Below are 27,587 nucleotides of genomic sequence, written 5' to 3'. Positions count from 1 at the left end.
TGCAGATGATACCGTTCCAGTTTTCAGCAGAGAGTTGATGGTATTGTTCAAGATTATAGGGAACAATCCTGAGTCTCAAATTGCGCCAACTCGTGGGGACACCCACGACCATGGAAATTACTCATAATTCCCATGACATCACTATGGCCCTGAAGACAATATTACCTTATGAGTGGTGAATAATAAACCTGGTCTAAAGGCTGGTCTTATATCAGCTAAAAAACGTGAACAGCAAGCTTTCAAAAGATACAATTGTTTCCAAGAAATTAACATTGTCTGCAAACAGTGCCATGAATAATGTATAAAAATTAAGAATATCCAAGCATCCAATGGGTAAAAAATTGCTATATCCAATATCCAACTTAAAATTTCCGTATGAATTGTGAAAATATTTGCCCTATATCAATCAAAATATTGTAAAGTAATTATTCTCTAATTAAGATAATTACATAAATTTAAAAAGAAAAAAAATTTTCCAATGTGTAAAGAAGCAAGAAAATACTCACAATGAGGGAAAAATCAATTAGTAAAAACACAGTTAAAATATACATTACATAATTAGCAGGGAAGGGCATTAAAATGCTTCCTAGAATAATAATCTTAATAGTCATGAAGCTGAAGAATATTGAGTTTGTTAAATAGAGACATGGAAAATAGAAATGAAAAGACTGTGGGAAAAAATTAATTGTGCACCGCAGATATTTGAAAAAAAAAAATGAATACTGAAATATATGTAAATGGAATCCCACAGGAAGTGAAAAGACAATAGCGAAAAGAACTTCATAATTACTGGCTGAAAATCTTCCAGATATGATAAAAGATTTAAACCCATTATCACAAGTTCAATTAATGCAAGGACAAGAAATAAGACAACTATTCAAAGGTGCATGATAATTCATTGTTAAAAACAATCAACCAAAAAAAAAAAAAAAAGTAACAGAAGGAAAAACAGACACAGTAGAACAAAAAATGGGAAAGACAGCAGATTAGGCACATGAAACAATGTTAGCCAGAGGACACTGATACCACATCTTAAAATGCTGAGAGAAACATAATTGAATCAGAATTCAATACCCAAGAAAAATACATATCAAAAACAAGATAAAATACTTTCTCAGACATACAACAACTATGAGACTGCATCACCACCAACAACCAATGTAACAAGAAGTGTTTTTTTCAGTTTGGTTCACTTCAGTTGCTCAGTCGTGTCCAACTCTTTGTGACCCCATGAATCACAGCACGCCAGGCCTCCCTGTCCACCATCAACTCCCGGAGGTCACTCAGACTCATATCCATTGAGTCAGTGTTGCCATCCAGCCATCTCATCCTCTGTTGTCCCCTTCTCCTCCGGCCCCCCAATCCCTCCCAGCATCAGAGTCTTTTCCAATGAGTCAGCTCTTCGCATGAGGTGGCCAAAGTACTGGAGTTTCAGCTTTAGCATCATTCCCTCCAAAGAACTGCATCACCACAAACAACCAATGTAACAAGAAATGTTTTTTTTACCAGGACTCAAATGTGAGATCTCAATAATTCTAGCCATCTCAGTCCTTCAACAGACCTTGACAGGGACAAACAAATATTAATGTAGAAATAGTCATTGTGTTTGTACCCACTTCTAGAAAGTAATGCTAACTCCTCAGTACTGGTCTTGCAATGCTGGTGGACTAGATAGAGAAGTGATGTGAACAGAAATAAGGAAGGTGAGACAGGTAGGTCAGAATGTGAGGTAATAAAGTCAAGGTATTTAGAAGCTGAAGAACTGAGAGAGATTTGGGACCTCAGTTGGAAAAGCAGTTTTTAAACCAAACTGGTTCCTGTGGTGTGTATAATTCTCACTTCAGTCCTTAGAAGATCACTACTGACCAGTCTGCCTCTTTTGGCTGCAGCACAGTTCAAGTCCATCTAGCTGTTTCTCATTGCTGTTCCTTCCTTCTGGCTCACACACTGTGCCCAGCCGTTCAGCCTAATCCATTCAGAAAAGGTTTGTTCTTTAAGGCAGGCGCTGCAGGCTACCTACAAAATGATCTATTCTCTGCTTTCTTTCAAAACTGAAAATAGTTTGTTATATAGCCATGAGCCCGGTAGCTACAGGACAGCATTTCCTGCCCACCCATGCTCTTAGTCATGATTGGTGACGGATATGCAAGAAGACCTGTAAGAGGGATTTCTTGGAAGACTGCTTTCTAGGAGCTGATTTACCTGAGAGATGGGACTCTTCCTTTCCCCACCTACTTCCTAACTGTTGTCTGGATTTTAGTTGTGATGGCTGAAACTCCTGCAGTTGTATTGGACAATCATGTAACCTTGGAGATGGATACCACCCAAGCTCTGGCTGGGCCACTTCCAGGTTTTTTTCAGTGGGAGAGAAAAATCAAGTTTATCTCACTAAAGTTATAGTTATTTCTGATTTTTGCAATGTGCATCCAAACTTAATCCTGATACTACTATGTGTTTAATATGATATAGCCTTTTTATTTTGTTGGGTTTAGGGAATATATTTATGTTTTATAGTTCTTTATTTTTTATTTTATAAATTGATTCATCAACCATTATACCTAATTTGTATAAATGCACAATTATGATTATAAGCATGTTTTCCTTTAGATTTTGCATTTTTATACTTTCTTATCTTCTTTCCTTTCTTGTTTTCTCCATATTTTACAGCCTGGGCCATGTCCTCTCTTATAACCTCATCCATATCCATATCTGCAAGTCAAAACAGACCGAGAGCTGTGTGGGGAGAACCAAAGAAGAATGAATACAGGGATATGAATGAAGGGTGGTGGCCCTTGTTACTCATTACCCATGTTCTGAAGTGGGGTCATATTCCCCTGCCCTTCTGTGTGCCCACAACCCCCAGGTTTGCCATTACCATGGAAGATACTTTGGTCAGTGGAATTTGAGTAGAGGTGATATGTCACTTCCAAATTGAAGTATTATTTCTGTTCCACTAGCTGGAATGCAGATATAATGACAGGAGCTGGAGCAGCCATGTTAAATCAGAAGTAAGTAGCACAGGTGGAAGATATGACAAGAAAGAACTGGGCCCTCATCTATGTGGAGAGACCTGCACTAATATTATATGAAAGAGAATTGAATTTGTATTGTATTTAAGAAAATGTTATTTAGGGTTTGATTACAGTCGTTGAATCTATAACCTAACACTCAGGATAACAGATTTTTGTGTTAGCCTTGTCTTGACATTAGGGTCTGAATGAGACAATATCTACTGACGTATACTTACAGGTGAGTCAAGTGACAGCCCTGCCCTCTGGAAGCTGTGCTGTAGTGTGGGATTCAGAAACTGAAGCAAGAACAAAGCCAAATGGCAGGACAGCTTCAAGATCCTGTAGGAACCCAATGGGAGGGGAACCTCAATCAGTCGTGATCTCAGGAGGTTGCTTGAAGTAGGGGCAATCCTCTATCAATATCCTCATAAATAGGCCATGGTGCCAAGGTTCATGTAAAAGTGATTTATTTCAAATTCCTTCCAGAGTGTTTCCCCTTTTGATCCAGGGCTTAAGATATGCGATTGAAACCTACATTGGGAAGATTGCAAATGCCCAAGGGCAAATAAGCCAGTGGGCCACAACTACTGAGCCTGAGTGTCCCCGAGGCTGTGATATACATCAAGAGCGCAGGGTTGAAAAGCCAGTGCTCTGAAATCACAGAGTAGCCCCTCCTGCTGCAAATAGAGAAGGCTTGAGCAGCAATGATGACCTAGTGCAGCCAAACGTTTTTAAAAAATTTCTCCCAGAGAAACCAGTGTAGTCTCAGGGGAAGCAGGACATGAAAAGTATGAAACAAGTCTGGGTCTGATTTCATGCAAGTCATGGAGAGGGAAGCTACAGCCTGTTTTCACAGGGAACTTGGGATATAGGTTGTGCCTCAAACGTGCCCCAACCCAAGGCTAGGGAGCTGGGATTTCACTCTCCCACTAGCGTCTCGATCTCATCCTTCAACTAACACCCACCTGGTGTCTCCAAGCCTATGGAGACTCCAAAGACAAATCAAAGGTGACATTAGAAGCAAAAGACACCAAAGCTCAGGAAAATGTAACCTCCAAAATTATGTAGATTTCTGCACTCATTCTGCCATATCCAGCATCACATCTGAAATCCTGCGAGTCACCTCATGCGAAGAGTTGACTCATTCGAAAAGACTGTGGTGCTGGGAGGGATTGGAGGCAGGAGAAGAAGGGGACGACAGAGGATGAGGTGGCTGGATGGCATCACTGACTCGATGGACGCGAGTCTGAGTGAATTCCTGGATTCGGTGATGGACAGGGAGGCCTGGCATGGTGCGATTCATGGGGTCGCTAAGAGTCGGACATGACCGAACTGAACTGAACTGAAGGAATTCCATGGGTCTCCACATGTAAGCATTTATTTTTAATCAGCTTTTAGTCTATATATAAGTATAGTTGATTTACAGCATTGTATTAATATTAGTTGTATGAGAAATTATTTCCCTTATACATAGATAAGTACCCATGCTTTCCTAGATTCTTTTCCCCTACAGGATATTACAGACTATTGAGCAGAATTCCTGTGCTGTACAGTAGGTCTTTGTTGACTATCTATTAAATACAGTACTATACATATATTAATCTCAAACTCTCAATTTATTGCTCTCCCACCTTTCCACATTGTTAACTATAATTATTGTTTTGATGGATGGAAGGGTCTAGGCACTTTTTGGATCAGGGTCAGTTCATGTGAGAGTGCAGTGGTCAGGGAAAGCAAGCCTGAGAAAGATTCATTTGAGATGATGCTAAATGTTGAGAAGGACTCAGCCATGCGAAAAGCTGGGAGAAAAATATTTTAGATGTGGGACGTAGCCCCTGCTAAGGTCCAAGGTAACCAAGTTTAATAAATGGCTACCTTCCACTGCCAATCTTCCTTCCATGTTTGGAACTTGGCCTACAGGTCAACCACCATGACCTCATCCCATGCTTCAGTTGTGAGTTAGCAGCAATAGGCATGTCAGTGTTCCCAAAAGGGAGAACCTGGGGCTATAATGAGGCTGAATATGCTCTAGACTCAGGGAAGTGTACACAAACTGGTTATCATCAGGAGCATCAGGTACCCGGGGCACCTACCAATGCCTCTGACTATCTCCATGTACTTGTTCTCAGAAGTAGAAACACCAAGGAACTGATAGAGCAAATAAACAAGTAATGACTCTTGTTTCATCTTACCCCATGTGATTCCCATGGCCCTTTGACCACACTGCTCTCTGCCTCAAAACTCTTTCCTCTTTTGCTTCCTCTAAAGTGGCTTGTGAATTACATCAGCACCTGACTGTGAAGCCTGGTGGCTGGAACTCAACTCACGATCAATCAGCTGGGACCCAGAGACATCCAGCCTTTTCCTGAGTTTCTGTCCTTTTTCTCCAACCAGATTCATAAACCAAAGTCCCTAAAAAACATAAGGGTGATTGTAATTCTCCCAAGACCTTTGAATATCCAAGGCCTATTTGGAGCATCAAAGAGGAAACACATGCCCCTACATCCAGGCTATCCTCGGACCTCTGCCTCCCTCAGCCAGGGCTTCCCTGAGGAAACATAAGACACTTATCTAAGTTGCCAGAAGGCTAAGAAGAGTTTCTCACTGTGAATGCAGGTTCATGTTAACCAGTCACCCAAAGGCCTGTGTTGTCTGAATGAGGAGAGGGAGCTCTGGGGATTCTGAGCTGGGAGTGAGTCTATCACCACCTGCATGACTGCCTCCTGGGGTCACTACAGCTGGAGCTCCCCTGCCGTGCCTGGAACCCAGAAAAAACAGCCTGCAGTATTGCTTTCCTGCTGCTACAAGAAGGCAGGTTTGTTATTAAAATCAGAAGCAGACTTGAGGGGCAACGGGAAAGGAACTTCCACTCTGGTGCCTGCAGATACCTGAAAGCTGCCCAGCAGTGGATACAATGAAGTTTTTTCTCCTCTTTCCCTTCCTGGAAGTCTCCTAACCTGGGAAGCAGAGTTCCTGGGTCCCAAGTCTTCACTAAGTTACCTACAGCTTTAGAGTGAGTCATACAACCCAGGGTCATTTTCCCACCTCTTGGATGAGGGAGATTGGACGTGTTCCAGAACACTTGTTCCAGAATGAAGCTCATTGCCAATCAGTGGACAAATGGCTCAGAGGTGCATGTTGCTGAGGATGCTGAGGCTGCATCTGGTGGGCAGGGGGCTGTAACTGTCTTGTGATGTTCAAGGGTCCTGGGATCAGAATTGGGAGTGGTAGACCACTTGGCATACAGCTGCTGTGATACCGAGGACCTTAGAGTCCTTGCCCGCTGGAACTTACCATCTTTTGGGTTCTGTGGGATGAGATCAAGTACTTAAAAGTCAGAAGTTACCCATGGGGAAGTTTGTAGATTCCTCAGGAGAAACCCAAATTAGGCTGATGAATCATCTCTGCTAAAAAACTCGGGGAACTAGATATGCCAGAATTCTTAGACAAATTTTGTAGTAGTTTAAATACTATTTAAAGTAAGTCATCTTTTGAATGACCTGCCAGTTGCTCTATGGCTTGGGATGGTACCCACAGTTACAGTGGAATCAAATGGCTCTGGGGGAGGCTGTCCCTCTTCCTATGACTCAGTAGGAGTGAGTAAAGCTCTCTCCTCTCCACTTCTGAAGGAAGAATTCCAGCAGGAAGGATGTGACCTCCAAGTGTAACTTGAAGACTCAGGTAGGTCTGGCCCTCAGGTAGGCACTATTCTTTTCCCAATGCTTCTTCCTTCCCTCCTGAGTCCTATGCAACCTGCCCACCTCCTGGTTCCTGGGTTCTGAATTCCTCCTCCCTTCTCTTGAAAATATCCATGCAGTCCCACTTGTGGCTTCCTCTCTACCCAGGCCCAATCCCTCACCTGCCGATGGCACTAAAGAAGGGAAAACCAAGGAGGGGTCTGCCCAGTTCATTGTTTCTAAAAATGTCTGCATTCCTTCTGCTTCAAGACCCTGTCTGAGTCATTAACATCTCCAGCTGGATGATTCAGCTTATCAGAGGAATGGAGATGTAGATGGTGGGGGCAGTAAGGTTGTCAGGTGTAGGGGATGGTTTTCAGATGAAAAGAGATGAGTTGGAGTAAGGAGCATGTTGTCCTCCAACCACTCATTCATTGGGGACCTGCCTGAATCTGCTATCTTAGGCTCCTCAGGGTAACTCTAAGACAGAAATTTCAAAATGGACATCTATAAACTTCTTACTACAAAACAGTTTCAAACATAACAAATATAATAAAGAAGAGTGTCATAAACCCTATATTTTGTTATTTGGCATCAATAACTACAAAACTAACCTCTTAGTCCCACAAGTTGTTATATACTGGAGACTTTGCAACATCAAGGTGATGGCCAATTGAGTTCCCAGTGAAGATATTCTTGACTTGCATCAGTCTTTCTCTTCTTGCTATCTTCTCACATGTGGTGGTTGAAGGGAAATTGGAAGAGTCAGAATAAGAGAGAATAAGAGGGAGAGGCTAATCCCATCATGAGGGACCACCATCAAAACCACATGTCAACCTGAGTACCTCCCAAAGGACCTACTTCCCAATACATCACATTGGGATTCAAGGGTGGACACAGTTCAATCCATAGCAGCTATGTAGATCTGTTTTAAATCAAGACAGACACTCATTTCATTCTCTCTTGTACTTCTTATTCATTTTTTTCCTGAAGTATTTTAGGGACGAGATGAACAATTCACAAAATGTACATAATGAGTATTTGGGGTAAAATATGGAAAGTTAAAAAAAATGTTCTTTTTTCCCGATAAAATGAACATTTACTATCCAGTCCATGTGCAAATTTTACTGATTCTCAAAAAGCAGATGTCTTTTCAAAGTTTACTGAGAGAATGTAGTCATATGTTGCACTTGGCTGTTCTCCTTTAAGACAAAATAACTGTTCCTCTCACAATTTTAATGCCATTCACTTGTTAAGAAACTGGGAAGAAGCAGGGTGGTTTGTCTTGCAGAATGTTCCACTATTAGGTTTAGAGCAGGAATCCACAATACCTGCACAGTGGGTCAGGACAAGTACCAGTCCTTGGTATCATAGGAACCAGACCTCCACAGAAGGAGCTGATCTGCAGGCCAGTGATTAAGGCTTCATCTGTATTATAGCTGCTCGCCAACACTCTCTCATCACCCCCACAAGGGACAATCTAGCTTGTTTTCCTGGAACTGTTTGTAGTTACATAACCTATGCTTAATAGAAAAAAAAAATAGCTTAAATATTGATGATTATTTTCTTTCTCAGTGCTCAGAATGGTGAGTTGGTGCCCTAGCAATCTATCACAGTGACAAATTAGATGTTTCCTGTTAAAATTTGGACACATTTGGCCAGCTTAAAATTAAATATTAAAAAACGAAGATCATGGGATCCAGCCCCATCCTTCATGGCAAATAGAAGGAGAAAAGGTGGAAGCACTGACAGATTTCTTCATCTTAGCCTCTAAAACCACTGTGGATGGTGAGTGCAGCCATGAAATCAGAAGGTATTTGCTTCTTGGCAGGAAAGCTATGACAAACATAAACAGTGTGTTGAGAAGCAGAAACATCATTCTGCCCAACAAACTGGTAGATGTTTGGCCTTTTCATTTGGATTCCTCAACTTTCTGTCCAGTCCCTATTGGTCTTTGAAGTCCCTTATCTTTGTGGTCCTTCACGATTCCCAAGATTATGATGTGCATTTCTTTACCCAGTCCTGAAATCAGCCACCTCTTTAAGAATCCAAGCATCGTCTCATGGGAAATGTATTTAGCAGCTACATGTTAGACTTCAGAATAGTCACTGGTATCAAGTTGTCATTGCTTGTAGGCGTTACATTGGTCAGAGTAGGAAGAACATGTTTTCCTTAAAAAATAAAATAAAAAGTAATATAATTAGTTGGTACAAACTTATGCTTTCAGTTCAAGATTTAAGACAGCAGGGTTTTAATTAAAGTGCTTTATGTTATGAGTGAACCTATTTTTCTAGCCACTGAAAGGCTTACTTCAGAACATTAGTTTTAATTTTTGTCTTGGTTTTACCTGTTAACATATATATGATTCTGTCACAATAACAAAAGCAATATGAGGAACAATAAATTGTTGAATATAGTTTCAGATTTCTTTCCTGTATTTCTTCTGATTTTATTTATTTATTTATTTATTTATTTATTTATTTATTTATTTTGATGGGCAGTATTTTTGTTTTTCCTTGGAAGATATTCCACTCTGAATGTAGTCATAATTCTGAATTTTAAAGCCACTTAAGTAATGTGTTGTTATGAGCAGCTAGTCACCAACTTGATGCAATTAGATTTATCAGTCTCTTGTTCTCACTTTGTTCAGTTCAGTTTGGTCCTTTCAGTTGTGTCTGTGTCTTTGCAACGCCATGGACTGTAGCATATCTGGCTTCCCTATCCATCAACAACTCCTGGAGCTTACTCAAGCTCATATCCATCGACTTGGTGATGCCATCCAAACATCTCATCCTGTCTTCCCCTTCTCTTCCTGCCTTCCATCTTTCCTAACATCAGGGTTTTTTCCAATGAGTCAGTTCTTCCCATCATGTGGGCAAATAATTGGAGCTTCAGCTTCAGCATCAATCCTTCCAGTGAATATTCAGGGCTGATTTTATTTAGGATGGACTGGTTTGATCTCATCGCAGTCAAAGGGACTTTCAAGCGTCTTTTCCAATACCATAGTTTAAAGGGCATATATGTGTGTCACTTGTCAGTGATGTCATGTTCCCCCTGTTGCAATTTAACTACCGTAACTGAATTTAAACAACATGCAAAAATGAGGATTAAGTCACAGTGCCCCATCTAAACACACCTGGCAACAGGAGAGGCTCCTGTTGTATTCAAGGGACAGGTATGGATATATCTCAAGCAGGAATAGGCCCTGGGAATCTTGGATGAGTCATTAAACACGATTGTATTTACTTTGGCTGCCACAGTAGTTTTATCTTCTTTTATTGGAAAGGCATTTCAGACTTATTTTTTGTATGTTTGGTTTGGCAGACAAAATTTTTCATGACATAGACACTATGGGGAAATTATATCAGAAATATATCCATTTATCTTCAGCAGTTAAACTTTGTTGGTTTGTATGTCCCTGATGACCTTCCTTTATAAATAGAAAGGAAATACACATGTTCAGTATGCATTCATTCTCTTTTTAAATCAACCGACATGACTTAAATTCCTCTCTGTCCCCACTGCACTCCCAACTCTAGGCAAGAAATGAAATCCTGCAGAGACTGAAGGCTGATTCCAGCACATCACTGTGGAGATTTCATTCCCATGGTTTCCTTGGAAAAGAAAAAAGTTGCTAACATTAAAATCAGTAGATTGTACATAAATATCCAAACTTCCGATTCTCTTGAAACCATGGCCAACTGGCCTGCTTTCCAGCATGGGTGAAGTGGAGGAAAGGCTGCTCCAGTGGTAAGGCCAGTGTGGCCCAGGGTTCAGCATGGCCACATAGTCCTAGTGTCATAACTCCTGCCTCCTGGGGCCATGACTTTGTGAGAACTAAACTGCTAGCTCTCTTAAGATAAAGACTACGTTTGTCTTCATCAACTTTGACTTTGAAGCCTTTAACCCAGAACCTAGCACACAGTTCTTCCTTGCATGTTTGTTGGATGCTATAAAATATCTTGTGGATGTATATGACATTTCTTCCAATACTGAAACCATGCAATTGAAGTACTGCTTTGCCCTAAATCTTTGATGCAGCCTGGCATCATAGGCGCCCCTGATGTCTGCGATTAGACCCATTACCTAAAGCCAGTTGTATGTCCCTGGGCTCGCCCTGAAGTCTTCACTTTGCCATTTGACAACTTATCTTCATATTATCGCCTATCCAGTGAAGGCAGCAATGCATATCCCATGAAGTGGCTAGGAAGATGACATGAAACGACAAATGCTGAGCATGGCCCTTAGTATCCATTTTTATGATGTTTTTTTTTTCTCCTAGTAGGCAAGGTTCTCCATCTTCTTAGGTGTCCATGCATATCAGTTTGATTTTCCAGTCAAACTTCAAGGAAGAGGTTACAGTTCAATGCTCTGTATTGTGAGAAGCTTCAAAGTCCACTCGCCGTGGATACTGATGAAGGTAAAGATTTTATCGAGACCTTTGTGTTTATTTCAGACCTATTATTTGCCTAAAGGGCTAAACTAGGCCATGCCAGAGCATATATAACTAGGGCCACCCGGTCACCACTACATGCTAAGAACCTGAACGTCCCTGAGTCCTTGGAGCCGGGAAAGAAACATGAAGTGGCTTGTGCTTCTCGGGCTGGTGGCCTTCTCAGAGTGCATAGTCATTTAATTATGGAGACTGTAAGCCACATCATCTTTCTTTCTGTGATTTTTTTTTTTCATCTGATTTTTCTTCTACTCATCAGGTTTAGGATGGAATGGAATATTTTCCTGGGAATCTTAAAGTTCAGCCCTTAAATATTGATAAGTACTTTGCTATAGGAACCGTGGAACCCAAGGTTCTTGGTGTATATTTGCATAGATGCACAACTCTGGGGTCCAGTCATGTCATGACCTATTGAAATTGGAAATGTTTGCAATTGTACAGAGCACAGTCAATGCAGATGTAGGTGTGGTCCTGTGGAATAGCACTTTTCTACCTTTAATTTAGCATGTCTTCTTTGTTCCATCTCTATTTCAGTGTGTATATGTCTATGTCTGCATCTCTGTATCACTATCATTTATCTCTCCATCCCTTTGGAAGTCTCTGTGAGTGTATCTCTCTCTGTGGTGTATTCTTTTAACTTTTCTTTTAATTTTCTACATTTCCTGAACTTGTTCCCTATCTCCTGGATTCTTCTTCCAACTCTCTCTTCTCTTTCAACTTGGAGAAAGATTGGGAGAGCTACTTATTCACTGTTTTATATCTGACGAGCAATGTGACCACAACCAATTCACAAACCCCTTGCATTTCAAATTCCTCCCTTGTAAAAGAGGACAGGAATCCCCCTTCTACTTCCTTCCCTAAGCTTCTATGAAAAGGATACAGTGGGATGGCAACAGCAAAGCTAATGACTGTCATTTTTGAGACTTCTTATTTATCTGATACATTATATCCATCACTTAACCCCAAGATATTCTATTTGGAGGGTTTGAATCGTTACATTCCATCATTTTCCGAAGGGGAGACTGAAAACCCACATGATCGTATGGCTTACCCAACATTACGGAACAGAAGCTTTATTCAAACCTACGTCTTTGCCATGGAATATGCATAAAATTCTTATAATAAGGTGACTCATAAAAATGGTTAGAAAATACACAGTGCCATTACAATGACAGTTATACCTTAACACTGACAGCTAAATGTAGCATCTTCTTTGTTTTCTTTTTCAAATGTTTGGTGAAAGAATACTTCTAAGGAAAGTGAAGACCATGAGAAATACCTTCAGTGAAAAAAAAATGCTGAACAATTTCCTCAAGGAATATGTTTACAGACTGTCTCAGATTTCTTCTCGTGGCTCAAATAAAACTATTCACCCCCTGAGGAACATCATGGATATGAATGTTTTGGGAGGATGGTGCTCCACAGCACCCCCTGGTGCTCTAGCCTAGCACTGGGGCTCATCTGGAGATTCCACGTGGAATGTTGGGGCTGGTGCTCCTACAGGAGGCAGAAACACTGGGCCAAAGGGGCCCCATGCAGAGGAGAAGACACTATCATCCTCAACTCTTATCTTGGTGACTGGGCCCAGAAATTATCAGGTGGCAGGTAAACATCCACTTCTGTGTCAAATATGTGTCATTAGTTTGAGAGACATTGTTCCTTCTGAGCAGAAAGCAATGGCGACCCACTTCAGTCCTCTTGCCTGGAAAAACCCAGGGATGGAAAGGGCTGGTAGGCTGCAGTCCATGGGATCACTAAGAGTCTACACAACTGAGCTACTTCATTTTCACTTTCACTTTCCTGAATTGGAGAAGGAAATTGCAACCCACTCCAGTATTCTTGCCTGGAGAATCTCAGGGACAGTGGAGCCTGGTTGGCTGCTGACTATGGGGTTGCACAGAATGGGACATGACTGAATCGACTTAGCAGCAGCAGCAGCAGCAGCAGCAGCAGCAGCAGCAGCAGCAGTTCCTTCTGAACTAAGGGAGTCATCTAGTTACAGATGAAGAGTGAACCATCTCTGATCAGAAGGTAGAACCAACTGCAAAGCAATTGTGAATACCAGGCAGACGAATTCAGTTTCCACAGAAGCAAGAACCACAGTTGTAAAAAGTTACTTAACCCCTATTCCGTGTAAGGCCATCAGAATCTAACACAGCGCTTACTGATTTTAGATTAGAAAAAGGGCTTATTTTGTTTTCAAGAATGCCCATGCCAGCCTGAGAGATAGGCAAAGAGTAAATACATGTCAAATGAAAGGGTCACTTGTGTGGTGTTCATTGGATGTGATCTGAGTATAGAGGGAGTGGCTGGGATTGTTCAAGAAGGACCTTCTGGAAAAGGGGGTGCTAAAGCTTGGTTCGAAGAGACTACAGTGTTTCTCAAATGAATGCACCAGGACTTCCCTGGGTGTCCAAAGGGGCTGGAGTTCTAGTGGTTATGCCTCTGCGCTTCCAGTGCAGGTTGTACCACTCCAACGCCCAGTCATAGAATCAACATCCTGCATACAATGTAGCACAGGGAAAAAATATCAAATGCAAGCACTTCTGTGATCAAAGACTGTGAGCTGCACGGTGGTTAGAAAGTGATATCAAGAGTTATGCGACACCCAATGGGAGGCAGCAGTGTGGGAACAAAGAGTAGCCAGTTCTGCACTAACCCACTCCCTCCTTCTCTGTGTTAAGTTCTATATGGGTAAAGTCACCATTGGAACACCCCCTCAGGAATTCCAGGTTATCTTTGACACAGGATCATCTGACTTGTGGCTGACCTCCCTCTTTTGCCCCAGTCCAGCCTGTTGTGAGTACAGATCCCATACCCAGACCATCCTTCACTTGCCCTGTCACCCTGTTTCCACCCTTGGCACCTGATGACACTCATCTCTTTTGTCTGTAGCTACACAAGTTAGGTTCAGACATTACAAGTCTTCCACCTTCCGGCCTACCCAAAAGACCTTCAGCATCGCCTATGGATCTGGGAGCATGAAGGGATTTCTTGCTTATGACAACATTTGGGTAACTTAAACAGAAGCTGAGTCAGGACTGGCTATTGAGTGACCCCTGCTTGCAAAACAGATGCAGGGCCATCTGTCAGGACCCTTCCAGGCCTAATTCCCATAGATATTGGCCATCTTACCCACAGGATTCTGTCCCTGGGAAGGCAGTGCCTGTGGTGACACAGGAGCAAATGAATTAGCTAACCCAGGGAGTGGCTTGAGGTGTGAACTTGCAGCTCCTCTGCCCATGAGCAGTTCAAGGCTCATTTTGCTGGGAGTAAGAAGAGGGGGAAAAGCATCCACTTTTATATTCACAGACTGTTCCAGGCACTTTCAGGTGATAACTGGTTTAATCCTGCAACAAGGCCACACAGCAGGTGGTCTGATTAGCTCATGAGACATATGAGGAAACTGAGGTGCAGACAGCAAGGGCCTTGCTGAGGGCACACATGTGGTAAATGGTGGAGCTGGGTTGCCTTTTCAGGACGGCAATTGATGTGGGTATTTAGGGACAGGATAAAACTGATCTGGGGACCCTGGGGGCAGTCAAGGGCTTCAGGTATCCATAGTGGGACACTGGAGGCCAGAGATGTCAAGGGGTCTGATATATGAGTTCTCACTCTAGGGTGCTTTTGAGAGTCTAATAAAATGTATGGCCTGTTTCCCCAAAGTACTTGAGTAGTTCCCCTTTCTCTCTTTCTCTCTCATACACACTCACACAAATACACACATATCCCCAAAAGTGAATTTCCCAGGCAGTAGTTTCATAAATCCCTGCAAGCAAGACTGTGTTTTTGGCTTCTGTCTTCCTGGACAGATGCAGAATCCACAGTACCTTACAGAGAATTCAGTCCATTCCTGTCATTAGGTCATAGTGATGCCAGAGAAGGCTACCTTGCACTCGACTCATTTTGTCCACAAAGGGGCACCAATGGTCCTGACCTGACTTGGTTGCCCCACCTGTACAAAAGACACAGGCCAATTTGACTCACTCAAGTGGTGTTTTTCAGAGGGGCAGATGTTTTAAAATTCACAGCTTCTCACAAATGGAAATCAAATTCCCCTCCCAGCTTGGTCTAACTGTCTGAGTTCCACCAAAGACACAGCCCAGCCTCAGTTCTCCTCTGAGGATCTAATGGCAATGCACCCCAGCCCAGTCCTAGCCCCCACTTCACGTATCTGTAAGTGGGAACACTCTTCTCTCCCACAGACTGGGGACCTTATAAGTACTGACCAGCCATTCAGGCTAAGCGTGGTGGAATACGGGTTTGAGGGCAGAGCTTATGATGGCATCTTGGGTTTGAACTACCCCAACGAATCCTTCTCTGGAGCCATCCCCATCTTTGACAAGCTGAAGAATCAAGGTGCCATTGCTGAGCCTGTTTGGGCCTTCTACTTGAGCAAGTAAGTCTGAGATGGACAATCCCTTTCTCCAAATTAGCCTTAAAATGTCTTCAGTTGCACGAAATTATAGAACACTTGATAAAGAAGATTCCTGAGAGACAATATAACCCAGGATAAATATAGCCCTGGGCTGTACCTGACTTCACCACTGGCTTTTATAAATAACTTTTTATTGGAACACAACCCTGCTCCTGGGCTCAAAAGCGGTAACTTGGCCTAGGTGGGGTGAGTGAGGAGGAAGACTAATGGAAGGAAACAGGAAACAAGTTGGAGGCAAAAGCAATATGATTTGCTTATCAATTTGATAAGGAAGGAAGGAGAAGGATGGTGGATATCTTTCTATCCTCATTAGCATTCCACTGGGAGCCCAGGAACAGCTGCAAAATTTGCAGGAGCCAGTGAAAAATGAAAGTGTGGGACACAAAACAAACATTTGGGACCCCTTGTTCAAGAAATACTAGGCATTTCAAGACAGGGAGAGCAGAGGTAGGGTCCCTTCTGAGTGTGGGGCCCTTTGAACAGTAGAGATCACAGGCCAATGGTGCTAACTCTCAGTGACCTGAACCCACACCCTTAGAACTCCTAGGCTTTGAGTTTCCTGAAAAATGACAAGCTGGACAAGGAGAAACCCATTATGCTTCAGCACCGCATCCTCTGAGTGTGTCTGAGCACTCAGGCTGCAGGAGGTAGGGCATCTTCAGTAGATATAGTGGGTGGAACCCAGCCAAGTGACTTAGCTTCTAACCTCCTCTGTGCCACTCATTAGCCAGTAACCTACCTCAGTCTGGATCTCAATCGCTCCTAGACTCGATTTCTGCATCTGTACATGGGGACCTTATTAGGGCCTTGATGGGTGGACCAGCACAGCTCTCAGACAGTGCTGTTGTTACTGTCTTCCAAGGATCCCCTCCTCTCTTCTCTCTACACATTCAGGGTGAAAGGCAGTTGGTGATGTTTGGTGGGGTGGATAAATCCTACTGCCAGGGAGTGCTCAGCTGGGTAACATTGATCCACGTGGGCAACTGGAGTGTACACATGGACCGGTAACCTCTCCCTCTGAGGGTCAGCCCAAGTGATGCTCCTGCTACTGTACATGGACACAGGCAGACACACACAAATACACTCTTAGACACACAGTCACACAGACATATATACCACCCACAACGACACAGACAGACACACAGACACATGGAAACACACAAGCAGACATACAAATACATACACAGAGACACATATACATATGCATAGCTAGTCAGAGACACACAAGCACTCACAGAGACACATACAGACACACATACAAACACATATATAAACAAACATACAAGCAGATAGATATACAAACAACCAGTGGGTTCATAATCCCAGGCCTTCTGACCAGGGCTCTGACCAGGGTCCTCAAAGGGTCCAGAGAGGTCTGTGCAACTGGGAAAGGATTGCACCCACTGCCCTGTGAGATGTGGACCATGGTTAGAGGACTCTACACTGTGGTGAACAGAGGATTAGGGAGAATTACTCCAGCCTGAACAGAGGTATAAGATGACCAACTGTCTGGGGCTACCTGGGACCAAGGAAGTTCTCGGTACAGATAAATGTCAGTTTTAAAACAGGGAAAGTCCTGAGCAAATGGGGAGAACCGGTCTCCTAAGGGAGCAACGACTGAGAAGTGTAGAGATTTTCTGAAGCCTTAAGATGTGAAGGTACTAATAAAAAAGACACCCCCACGTTCATGGGCACACAGTAGGACAGGGGCTATAACAGAGAATCAGGAAGGTGGGATCCAGGAGTGACCTGTGGACAAGAGGCATAATTGATAGGTTTCTCTGTGATACCTTCAGAGAAAAGCTGACCTGTCCTTTGAGTTTCTGTGGGCTAGTCATGTATTTCCTGGCCAGGGTCTCAGGGCCTGAGCTGGTTGTAGGAGCAGTGCTGGGAGACACCCTCTCCTAGAGGAGCCCCTCTCTCCCACCACTATGAGAATCTGCTGCCCTTGCAAATCTCCCTCTTCACTCTGCGATTGACCCGTTATTTGTTCCATACAGCTCTCTGGATGTTTCTCATTGTTTTCTGTCTTCTTTCACTCACTAAACAGACAAGCCTTGGGCATCCACTGTGTGCCAGGCACTTTAGAGAGGCAATGAGAATAAAACTTGCCCTCATGTCTAAGAAGGTAGATGCACAGGGAATGAGACACACACATTGTAAATTGTGACTTTGGTACATGCTAGACATGAGGAAGTGTCTATGGAGACTTTCAAGAAAGGAGACTGATAAACACCAGGGGAAAGACTTCCCTGAAACCATGACAATTAAGCTGGAATCTGGAAAATGAGAAAAATTTGCCAGTCAAAGGGGAGGGGGCTCCTTTAGGAAGGAAGACCAGCTTGTGGCAAAGTGCAAAGAGCCTGGTGTATTCAAGTACTGCATTCAAGAATGTCAAGGAAGGTGCCATGTTGGGAGCAAAGGAAAAGAGGGCAAGAGACAAAGGGCTGTTTAGAAGACAGTCAGGAAGGGGGCAGCTCTGGGGAGACTCAAAGTGACCTTGATGCCTGCTTTGTCACACTGTCTCTCAGCATCTCCATGAAAAGGAAAGCTATTTATTGTTCTGGTGGCTGCGAGGCCCTTGTGGATACCACAACATCACTGAACCTTGGCCCAAGAAGATGGGTCAATAACATCCAGAAGCTCATCGCCGCCATGCTAAGGGGTTCCGAGGTGAAGGGTCATGCCCCAGAGTCCCTCCCAGTCTCCACATACAAGAAGCATCTCCAGGGCCAACCTCTCTCCCTGTCTCTCTAACAGAACTACGTTTCATGTTTTGTGGTCAATACCCTGTCCTCTATTATCTCCACCATCAATGGCATCAACTACCCAGTCCCAGCTCAAGCCTACATCCTCAAGGTGAGGGGAGAACCCTGAGGGTGGTTCTCAAATAGGAACTTGCAGGAACCCTTGCGCTGCTACTGGTAGGAGGGCGCCCTCTGCAGGCCATCTCTCACTATTGCAGATGCTGCTGAGCCCTGTGGCTGGGCCAAAGCCTCCCAAAAGAGGAACTACCTGAGAGTAAAGGATCATCTGGGAGTCTGATCATCCTGAAATAAATGTGGAGACACCACACCATGTTGGCATGGTGGGAGTCACAAGGAGAGATGAACACTCAGGTTCTTAGTGTTCAAAGAGCTTCACTTCAATCTGAACCTTCAGATGGATGAACATGGAAAGACAGCTCTAGCAGTCCTTGAAATAAGTCATGTGACAAGCAGAATGGCTGGGGACATTCCCAGTGTGCTGTCCCACCATAGGGATTAACAGTCTCCCTTTCCTTCTCACAATTTTCCTAGCTTGGATGATAAATTACGTGGTCACCCTAGTTCTCGGATGCATCTTCCCATAGCTCTGGCCAGGTGTCCTCTTTGTGAGTCAGGCTACCTGACCCCGCTGTGGGAAGGCTGGATGCTAATGTGAATAAAGGCTGCACAGTGACTGCTCAGCCTGGGCACAGGGTGGAGGATTCATGTCAGCTCCCTAGGGGAGTTCAGAGCTGGCTGATGGGCTCAAAGAAGACTTTGAGGAAAGGAGGGAATTTCAGGAATTCTAAAGCCTAAACTCATGAAGTCATAAGGAGGATTGCATTGCTCTAGGCAAAACTGCACTGGATTCCATGCAAATGGCATCCCATGGTGCTCTGCATTGGGGCACTGGGGACTTACTTGGGTGATGAGGGCTACAGACTTACCTGTGGGGATGGGGAACCCGAGTTTGTTACCCCCCCAAGCCAGGAGTGGCCAAAGAGGTTGAGTGCGGGCTGAAGGAGGCTTCCCAGAATTCCTAAGTTAAGTCTTCAAGAACATCTTGTGGGCACTGCTCTATTTAAGATGGATAACCAACAATGAGTTACTGTGTAGCATGGGGAACTATGCTTAATTATGTGACAGCCTGGATGGGCGGGATATTTTTTGGATGAGGATACATGGATACATATGGTTGAATCCATGTACTGTCCACCTGAAACTCAGAATTTGTTAATCAGCTATATTCCAATACAAAATAAAGTTTTTAATAAAATATGGATTGTGGGGATGCAGGAAGAGAACCAGCATTCTCTGCAGAGAAAACAGGAAGCAAGAGTCAGAAGGAAAGAAACAGGGAGAGAGGACAACTATGCACACTCTTTTTCTTTTCTAAAAAATTTATTGAACTGTGGCTAATCTTCAGTGTTGCGTTTTCTGCTGCACAGCAATGTGACTCTATTATAAGCATAAAGAAATATATATATTTTTCTTATTATTCTTTTTCATGTGGTTTATGACTGGATAGTTAATATATTTCTTTATGCTCTACAGTAGGACTTTGTTGTTTATCATTCCTCTGTATCCCCAACTCCCAGTCCTCCCCTCCCCCACACCCTTCCTTATGGCAACCTCAAGTCTTTGCCCTTTTCGGTTGTGGATGAACTCTCATATCCCCTGCTAATGAGAAAATACCTTGATACTTACCAAAAGAGGGAAGTAAAACCAACAATTGTGCTGGGTCTGGATATTTGTGGGAGTCATACGTAAAGGCTCAGGCTGACTGCTGTGTGCCTCTGATTCCCCCAGGTTTCCAGAGGCCACTTCTATACCTTTAAAGAGAACAAAGTGAGGGCATCTAGAGAGACCTGGATCCTGGCTGACATCTTCCTGAGGCAGTATTTCTCAGTCTTCGATTGACGAAATGACAGGATTGGCCTGGCACAGGCAGTGTAAATGCTTGGAGTGGTTCAGGAATCACTAAGGCCACTCCGAACAGACACTAAATCACACTTAGGGCTCTCCTGCCCAGGACGCTGGTGAACTGTGTCTGGTGGTCTGCAGATCCCATTATGGTGAAGAATAAAGGGTTTCACTCGTAACGGTGCTGAAACAAACGGGTGCCACTGTTTGTGTCTGGGAGGTGTACAATGATCGGGAAGGATCTAGATCAAAGTATGAATCACAGTTGAGAGGAGCCCACCTCCACATGGCTTCCAGGAAATAGGAGACTCATTGAAATGACTCTGGGAATCCAGGACACAAGACTCAGAGGAAATACAAAGATCTCAGTGACTGGACCCAAGGAATCAGAAGTCATCAGTTCTCTATTTCACACCCTCACTCTTTCATTCCCTCTTCTTTGATAGTTTAGCCTGACAACTTTCTTCCTTAAGGCTTCTACACCTAATGAGGGAGTCCAAGATGCCTGCCCTAAGGTTTTATATCCTGAAGGCATCTCCAATAAGGAAATAAAAGATTGAAGACATCAGAGTTCAAGGGTGTTCTCTGAATGACCCACTTCAGATCACATGTATAGTCCTAGATCAGGAATCCTGGCAGGGCCATGAGATTCTATGATTGGGTCTACATGGTCTTGTGGTCCTGACCCAGCAGCACACATGATTGTCAATTTCCTCCAGAATTACTTGACTGAAGCTAGGGAGAGGCAGCCCCAAAGAAAGCGACTGGCAAATAGCCTAGGCCATGGAAGGGTTTGTGATAACCCACCAACTCTACCATTTCCTCATTCATAGGAAATATAAGGAGTAATGAAATAGACTCTCTTCATCCCATCTGAGATGAGCTTATCACTAGGCTTCTCCTCCAGGGGAGTTTGGGTGACCTACTTCATAGAGAGCTGGTTCCCTTTTGTCCCACACCCAGTCACCAGGTCTCTGCCACATATGCCTGCTGTTTCCTTTCCAATCCTACTTGGTAAGTGATGGCCCCAGTGGATCCATGAGACATCCTTCTCCAGGGCACACGATGCCCCTTCCTTGGACTTCAGTGCTGCTGGGAAGAATGCAACGCATGTATCTGGAGACCCAGGGTACACAGAGCATTCAGCCTTTCTGAGATTTGCCATGGGTGGGGCTACAAACTGTTTGCTTGGAGTTGCCATGGTTAGGCACTTTTGCAGTGGGAGCATCCATTCTTTCCACCTGGAGGCCGTCAGTAGATGCCTCAGCTGAGACAGCAGGGGTGAGAGGTTGGTTTCTTTTCAGATTGACTGGTTTGATCTCCTTGTTATATAAGGGACTCTCAAGAATCTTCTCAAGAACCACAGTTCAAAAGCTCAATTCTTTGGCATTCACCATTTCTTATGGTCCAGATTGCACATCTGTACCTGATTACTTGAAAAACCACAGATTTGACACTACAGACCTCTATAGCAAAGTGAGTCTCTGCTTTTTAATACACTGTGCAGGTTTTTCATAGCCTTTCTTCCTTCCAAAGAGCAAGCATCTTAGTTTTGTGGCTGCAGTCAAGGTCCATAGTGATTTTGGAGCCCAAGTAAATAAAATCTGCCACTGTTTCCACTTTTCCCTCATCTATATGCCATGAAGTGGTGGGACTGGATGCCATGAATGTTGAGTATCTTTTTGTGAGTAGTCTTTTGAATGTTGAGTTTAAGCTAGTTTTTTCATCTCCTCTCCTCATCGAGAGGCTCTTTAGTTCTTTGCTTTCTATTATTAGGGTAGTGTTATCTTCATATCTGTGGATGTTGATACCTCTCCCAGAAATCTTGAGTCCAGCTTGGGATTTATCCAGACCAGCATATTGAATGATGTATCCTACATATAAATTACATAATCAGAGTGACAATGTATACCTTGTCATGCTCCTTTCCCAATTTTAAATCTTCTAGTTGTTCCATGTCTGACTCTATCTGCTGCTTTTTGACCTACAAAGAGACTTGTTAGGAGAAAAGTAAGGTGATCTGGTACTCCCATTTCCTTAAGAATTTCCCACAATTTGTTGTGGTCCACACAGTGAAAGATTTCAGCATAGTCAGTGAAACAGATGGAAATATTTTTCTGGAATTCCCTTGCTTTCTCTATGATCCAATGGATGTTGGCAATTTGAACTCTGGTTCCACAAACCAGTTTATATCTCTGGAAGTTCTCACTTCATGTACTGTTGAAACTTAGCTTGAACAATTTTGAGCATTACCTTGCTAGCAAGTGAGATGAGCACAATGGCTGATAGGTTGAACATTCTTTGGAATTGCCTTTCTTTTGCATTGGAATGAAAACTGACCTTTTCCAGCACTGTGGCCACTGATGAGTTTTCCAAATTTGCGGACATATTGAATGCAGCACTTTTACAGCCTCATTCTTTAGAATTTTTAAACAGCTCAGCTGGAATTTAATCACCTTCCCTAGATTTTCTTGCAGTGATTCTTCCTAAAGCCCACTTGACTTCATAGTCCAGCATATCTGTCTTTATGTGAGTGACCCCAGCATCATCCCTATCCTAGACATTATGACCATTTTTGTATAGTTCTGTGCATTCGTGCCACCTCTTCTTAATCTCATCTGTTTCTGTTATGTCCTTAAATTTATGTTCTTTATTGTGCCAATCTTTGCACAAAGTGTTCCTCTGGTATCTCCACTTTTCTTGAAGAGATCTATAATCTTTACAATTCTATTTGTTTTCCTCTAAATCTTGCACTATTCACTTATGAAGACTTTCTTTTCTCTCCTTGCTATTCTCTGGAAGTCTGAATTCCATTGGATATATCTTTCCCTTTCTCCTTTGCTTTTCACTTCTCTTATTTTCTAAGCTATTTTTAAGGCCTCCTCAGGAAACCACTTTGCCTTCTCACATTTGTTTTTCTTGAGGATAGTTTTGATGACCACCTCCCATACAATGTTATGAACCTCCATCCATAGTTCTTCAGGCTAACAGACCTAATCCATTGAATCTATTTTTCATCTCCACTATATAATCATAAGGGATATGATTTAGGTCATAGCTGAATGTTCTAGTGGTTTTCCTTACTTTCTTCAATTTAAATGTGACTATTGTTTGCTTCTGCCTAAGCATTGCTTTCAGATCACCACCCATCACTCCCAGTGGATGTGGGCAAAAACACACAATTTGAGGACTGTTACCCTGGGTTTGTGCTTGGCTTTCCACATGCTTCGCTGTGTGGGCTTGATCAAGTCTCTTAACCTCAGTTTTTTCATGCACCATAATGATAATTCCACCTTCTATATTGCATGTGCGCCTGCTAAGAACAAGTGGCCCTGAGAGGGCTTTCTGGGTTCCTGAGTCTGGAACAAATATGAATTATTCTGCTACCTGGGAGAAAGAAATCTTCTGTTTAGAGGTTATGGCTGCCATCCCCAAGACTAAATATTGATTCAGGCCAAATTACATCTATCTCTGAACCCTGACCCAGAATTCTGACTGAGCCAATGCTTCTGTTTTCTGCGCTCCCACGAGAACTAATGATTACTGATCAGATTACTCCCTTCCTCAGCCTTACAAGTCAGCCTTTCCTTGTCAACTACTTCTCCCCTGAAATCACACTGCAAGGAGAGTTATAAAGGCTCTTGCTCTCTTGTCATTTTCCCACATCTCCAGCATAGCAACAAGTAGCTGTTGTGGCTACTTGTCATAGCAACAACGATGGCAACATGTACAGTCCAATCTCAGCCTGTTAAATGAATCTTTCCCCATTTGGCCTCTCATGTTTAAATTATGTATAGTTGCCTTAATAACCTTCCTATGCTTGCTGTTTAATGTCAAAATATGTGTGGACCTCATCTAGTTTTCTTTCCCAAGCATAATTTCAACCATGCAATAAGTAACCAAACATTTAGTCATCTAACTACCCACAGGAATTAACCAAAAAACCACCCTTCATACATTTCTTGCTTGGTCCAAAACACCATTGAAGTGATCTGCTGAAACAATGGGATACATTGGCATGTACACTCCAGAAGGGACACTTTTTCTCCGGATTTGTTTTCCATCTAGTGCAGAATGTCAATCATAAGCCTGGCCCTCCAGCAGCTGGTCACATAATTTTTGCACACTCAGCCCACTCCAGATCCCTTCCACATCCTTCAGTAATATCTAGAGAACAGACTCAGTCAAAGTTCTCACTCCTGCCGAAAATAGGTTTTTCATTTTTTAAGAAAACAATATTTGGTAACACATTCAAAATCTTGTGCTCCTTCCTTGGATTCAAGGACCTGCACCAGAGGATGGGAAGCCTTCCCTTCCACCAAAATCTTTCAACACTCTCACCAGGGACACAGGCTTGACTGGACCCCAAAGATCTCTGCATGCTCCTGATGTCCTGTGTATATCAGTTCAGTTTAGTCTCTCAGTCACATCCTGCTCTTTGCTATATCATGGATGCAGGATGCCAGGGTTCCCTGTTCATCACCAACTCGCGGAGCTTGCTCAAACTCACTTCATCAGGTCAGTAATGCCACCCAACAATTTCATCTTCTGTCTTCCCCTTTGCCTTCTGCCTTTAATTTTTCCCTGCATCAAGGTATTTTCTAATGAGTCAGTTATTCCCAAAAGGTGGCCAAAGTATTGGAGGTTCAGCTTCAGCATTGGTCCTTCCAATGAATATTCAGGACTTATTTCCTTTAGCATGGACTGGTTGGATCTCCTTGAAGTCCAAGGGACTCTCAAGAGTCTTGTCCAACATCGCAGTTTAAAAGCATCAATTCTTTGGTACTCAGCTTTCTTTATGGTCCAACTCTCACATCCACTCTTGATTTCTGGTAAAATCATAGCTTTGACTATGCAGACCTTTTCTGGTAAAGTAATGTCTCTTAGAAGTATATATACATAGTAATGTCTACATAGAAGAACTGCACAAAAAAGATTAATGACCCAGATAACCACAATGATGTGATCACTCACCTAGAGCTAGACAATCCTGAAATGCGAAGTCAAATGGGTCTTCAGAAGTATCACTAAGAGCAAAGAGTGGAGGTGACAGCATTGCAGTAGAGATATATCAGACCCTAAAAGATGATGCTGTTAAAGTGCTGCATTCAATATGCCAGCAAATGTGGAAAACTCAGCAGTGGCCATAGGACTGGAAAGGTCGTTTTCCTTGCAATCCCCCAAAAAGGTGATTTCAAAGAATGTTCAACTACCATACAGTTGCACTCACCTCACATACCAAAGTAATTTCTCCAAGCAAGTCTTCAACAGTACATGAACTGTGAAATTCCATATGTTCAAGCTGGATTTAGAAAAGGCAGAGGAACCAGAGATCAAAGTGTCAACATTCGTTGGATCATAGAAAAAGGAAGAGAATTCTAGAAAAACACCTTCTTCTGCTTTATTGACCATGCAAAGGCCTTTGACTGTGTGGATTACAACAAACTGTGGAAAACTTACAGAGATGGGAATACCAGACCATTGTACTTGCCTTCTGAGAAATCTGTATTCAGGTCAAAAAGCAACAGTTAGAACTGAACATGGAACAGCAGACTGGTTCCAAATTGGGGAAGGAGTACATAAAGGCTGTATATAGTCATCTTGCTTATTTAACTTATATGCAGAGTACATCATGTGAAATGCCCAACTGGATGAAGCACAAGCTGGAATCAAGACTTCTGGGAGACATATCAATAGCCTCAAGTACACAGAAGACACCGCCCTTACAGCAGAAATTGAAGAGGAACTAAAGAGCCTCTTGATAAAAGTGAAATAGGAGAGTGAACCATCTGGTTTAAACTTCACATTCAGAAAATAAAGATCATGTCATTTGGTCCCATCACTTCATGGCAAATAGATCGGGAAACAATGGAAACAGTGAGAGACTTTATATTTGGAGGCTCCAGAATCACTGCCAATGAAGACTGCAGCAATGAAATTATAAGATGCTTGCTTGTTTGAAGAAAATCTCTGAGAAACGTATATATATATATAAAGTAGAGACATTAATTTGCTGAAAAAGTTCAGTATAATCAAAGCTATGATTTTTCCAGTTGTCATGTATGGGTGTGACAGTTGCACCATAAAGAATGGTGAGCGATGAAGAATTGATGGTTTTGAACTGTAGTGTAGACAAGACTCTTGAGAGTCCCTTGGACTACAAGGAGATCCACCCAGTCATCCTAAAGGAAATCAAACCTGAATATTCATTGGAAGGCCCGATGCTGAAATTGAACCTCCAATACTTTGGCCAACTGATGTGAAGGACTGACTCATTAGAAAAGACCCTGTTACTGGGAAAGCTTGAAGGCAGGAGGAGAAGAGGTTGACAGAGGATGAGATTGTTGGATGGAATCACCAACTCGATGGACATGAGTTTGCCCATGCTCCAGGTGTTGGTGAAGAAGAGCAAGCCCTGTCGTGCTGCAGTCCATGGGGTGGTAAAGAGTCAGACATGACTGAGCGACTGAACTGAACTGAACATACCACATAGCAAATACTATTTGTAATGGGCATGTTTCTCCAGCAAGACTGGGGCTCCCTAAGGCCCCAACACATATCCCCAATCAAGTTTGCACCCATGCACAGAAGTCAGTGCCTAGCATTCACAAGTCATTATGTGATTTCTGATTGCAGGGGGGCCTCCATTTTAATCGACATGAAGGAGTAAGGACAGATTTATCCTCCTGTCTCAACTAACTCCAAAGTGGAAAAGACAAATGAAAGAGCATTGTTTTACATCAAACGTCTGGCAGCAGGGAATGCATTTCTGAGGCGGGGAGCAAGCAAGGAGAGTTCTACAATTGCCCCAACTCTAGAAACAGTTTCCAACACATACATGGAAGGTGTACCTAGGCAGAGACAAACAGTCTCCCCAAGAAGAGAGATTATTGACTATATAGTTAGAGTTCATAGGAGAGAGGGACATAAAGGGAACTGTAGGAAGGTACAAGTGATACCCTTCCAGTTTTCTGCAGAGAGATGATAGTACTGGTCTGAATTATAGGGAACAATACTTGAATCTCAAATTGCACCAAGTCTAAATGTGTCCCCACCCACCAGCGTCAAAATTACTCATATTTTTAATATAAATTTATTTATTTTACTTGGAGGCTAATTACTTTACAATATTGTATTGGTTTTGCCATATACTGACATGAACTACCATGGGTGTACATGTGCTCCCCATCCTGAACCTCCCTCCCACCTCCCTCCCCATGCCATCATTCTGGGTCATCACAGTGCACCAGCCCTGACCATCCTGTATCATGCATCAAACCTGGGTGGCGATTCATTTCACATATGATAATATACATATTTCAATGCCATCCTCCCAAA

At 42.9% G+C, this 27,587-nt stretch overlaps 1 pseudogene; it reads left to right on the top strand.

The window, feature by feature from the left end:
* Window positions 1–11,219: 11,219 nt before the first annotated feature.
* On the top strand, window positions 11,220–20,246 carry LOC120874505 (annotated as a pseudogene).
* Window positions 20,247–27,587: the final 7,341 nt, after the last annotated feature.

Source organism: Oryx dammah, unplaced genomic scaffold, assembly GCF_014754425.2.
Source record: "Oryx dammah isolate SB20612 unplaced genomic scaffold, SCBI_Odam_1.1 HiC_scaffold_15, whole genome shotgun sequence".
Lineage (NCBI taxonomy): Eukaryota > Metazoa > Chordata > Mammalia > Artiodactyla > Bovidae > Oryx > Oryx dammah.
This window is presented reverse-complemented; position numbering and strand designations above follow the sequence as displayed.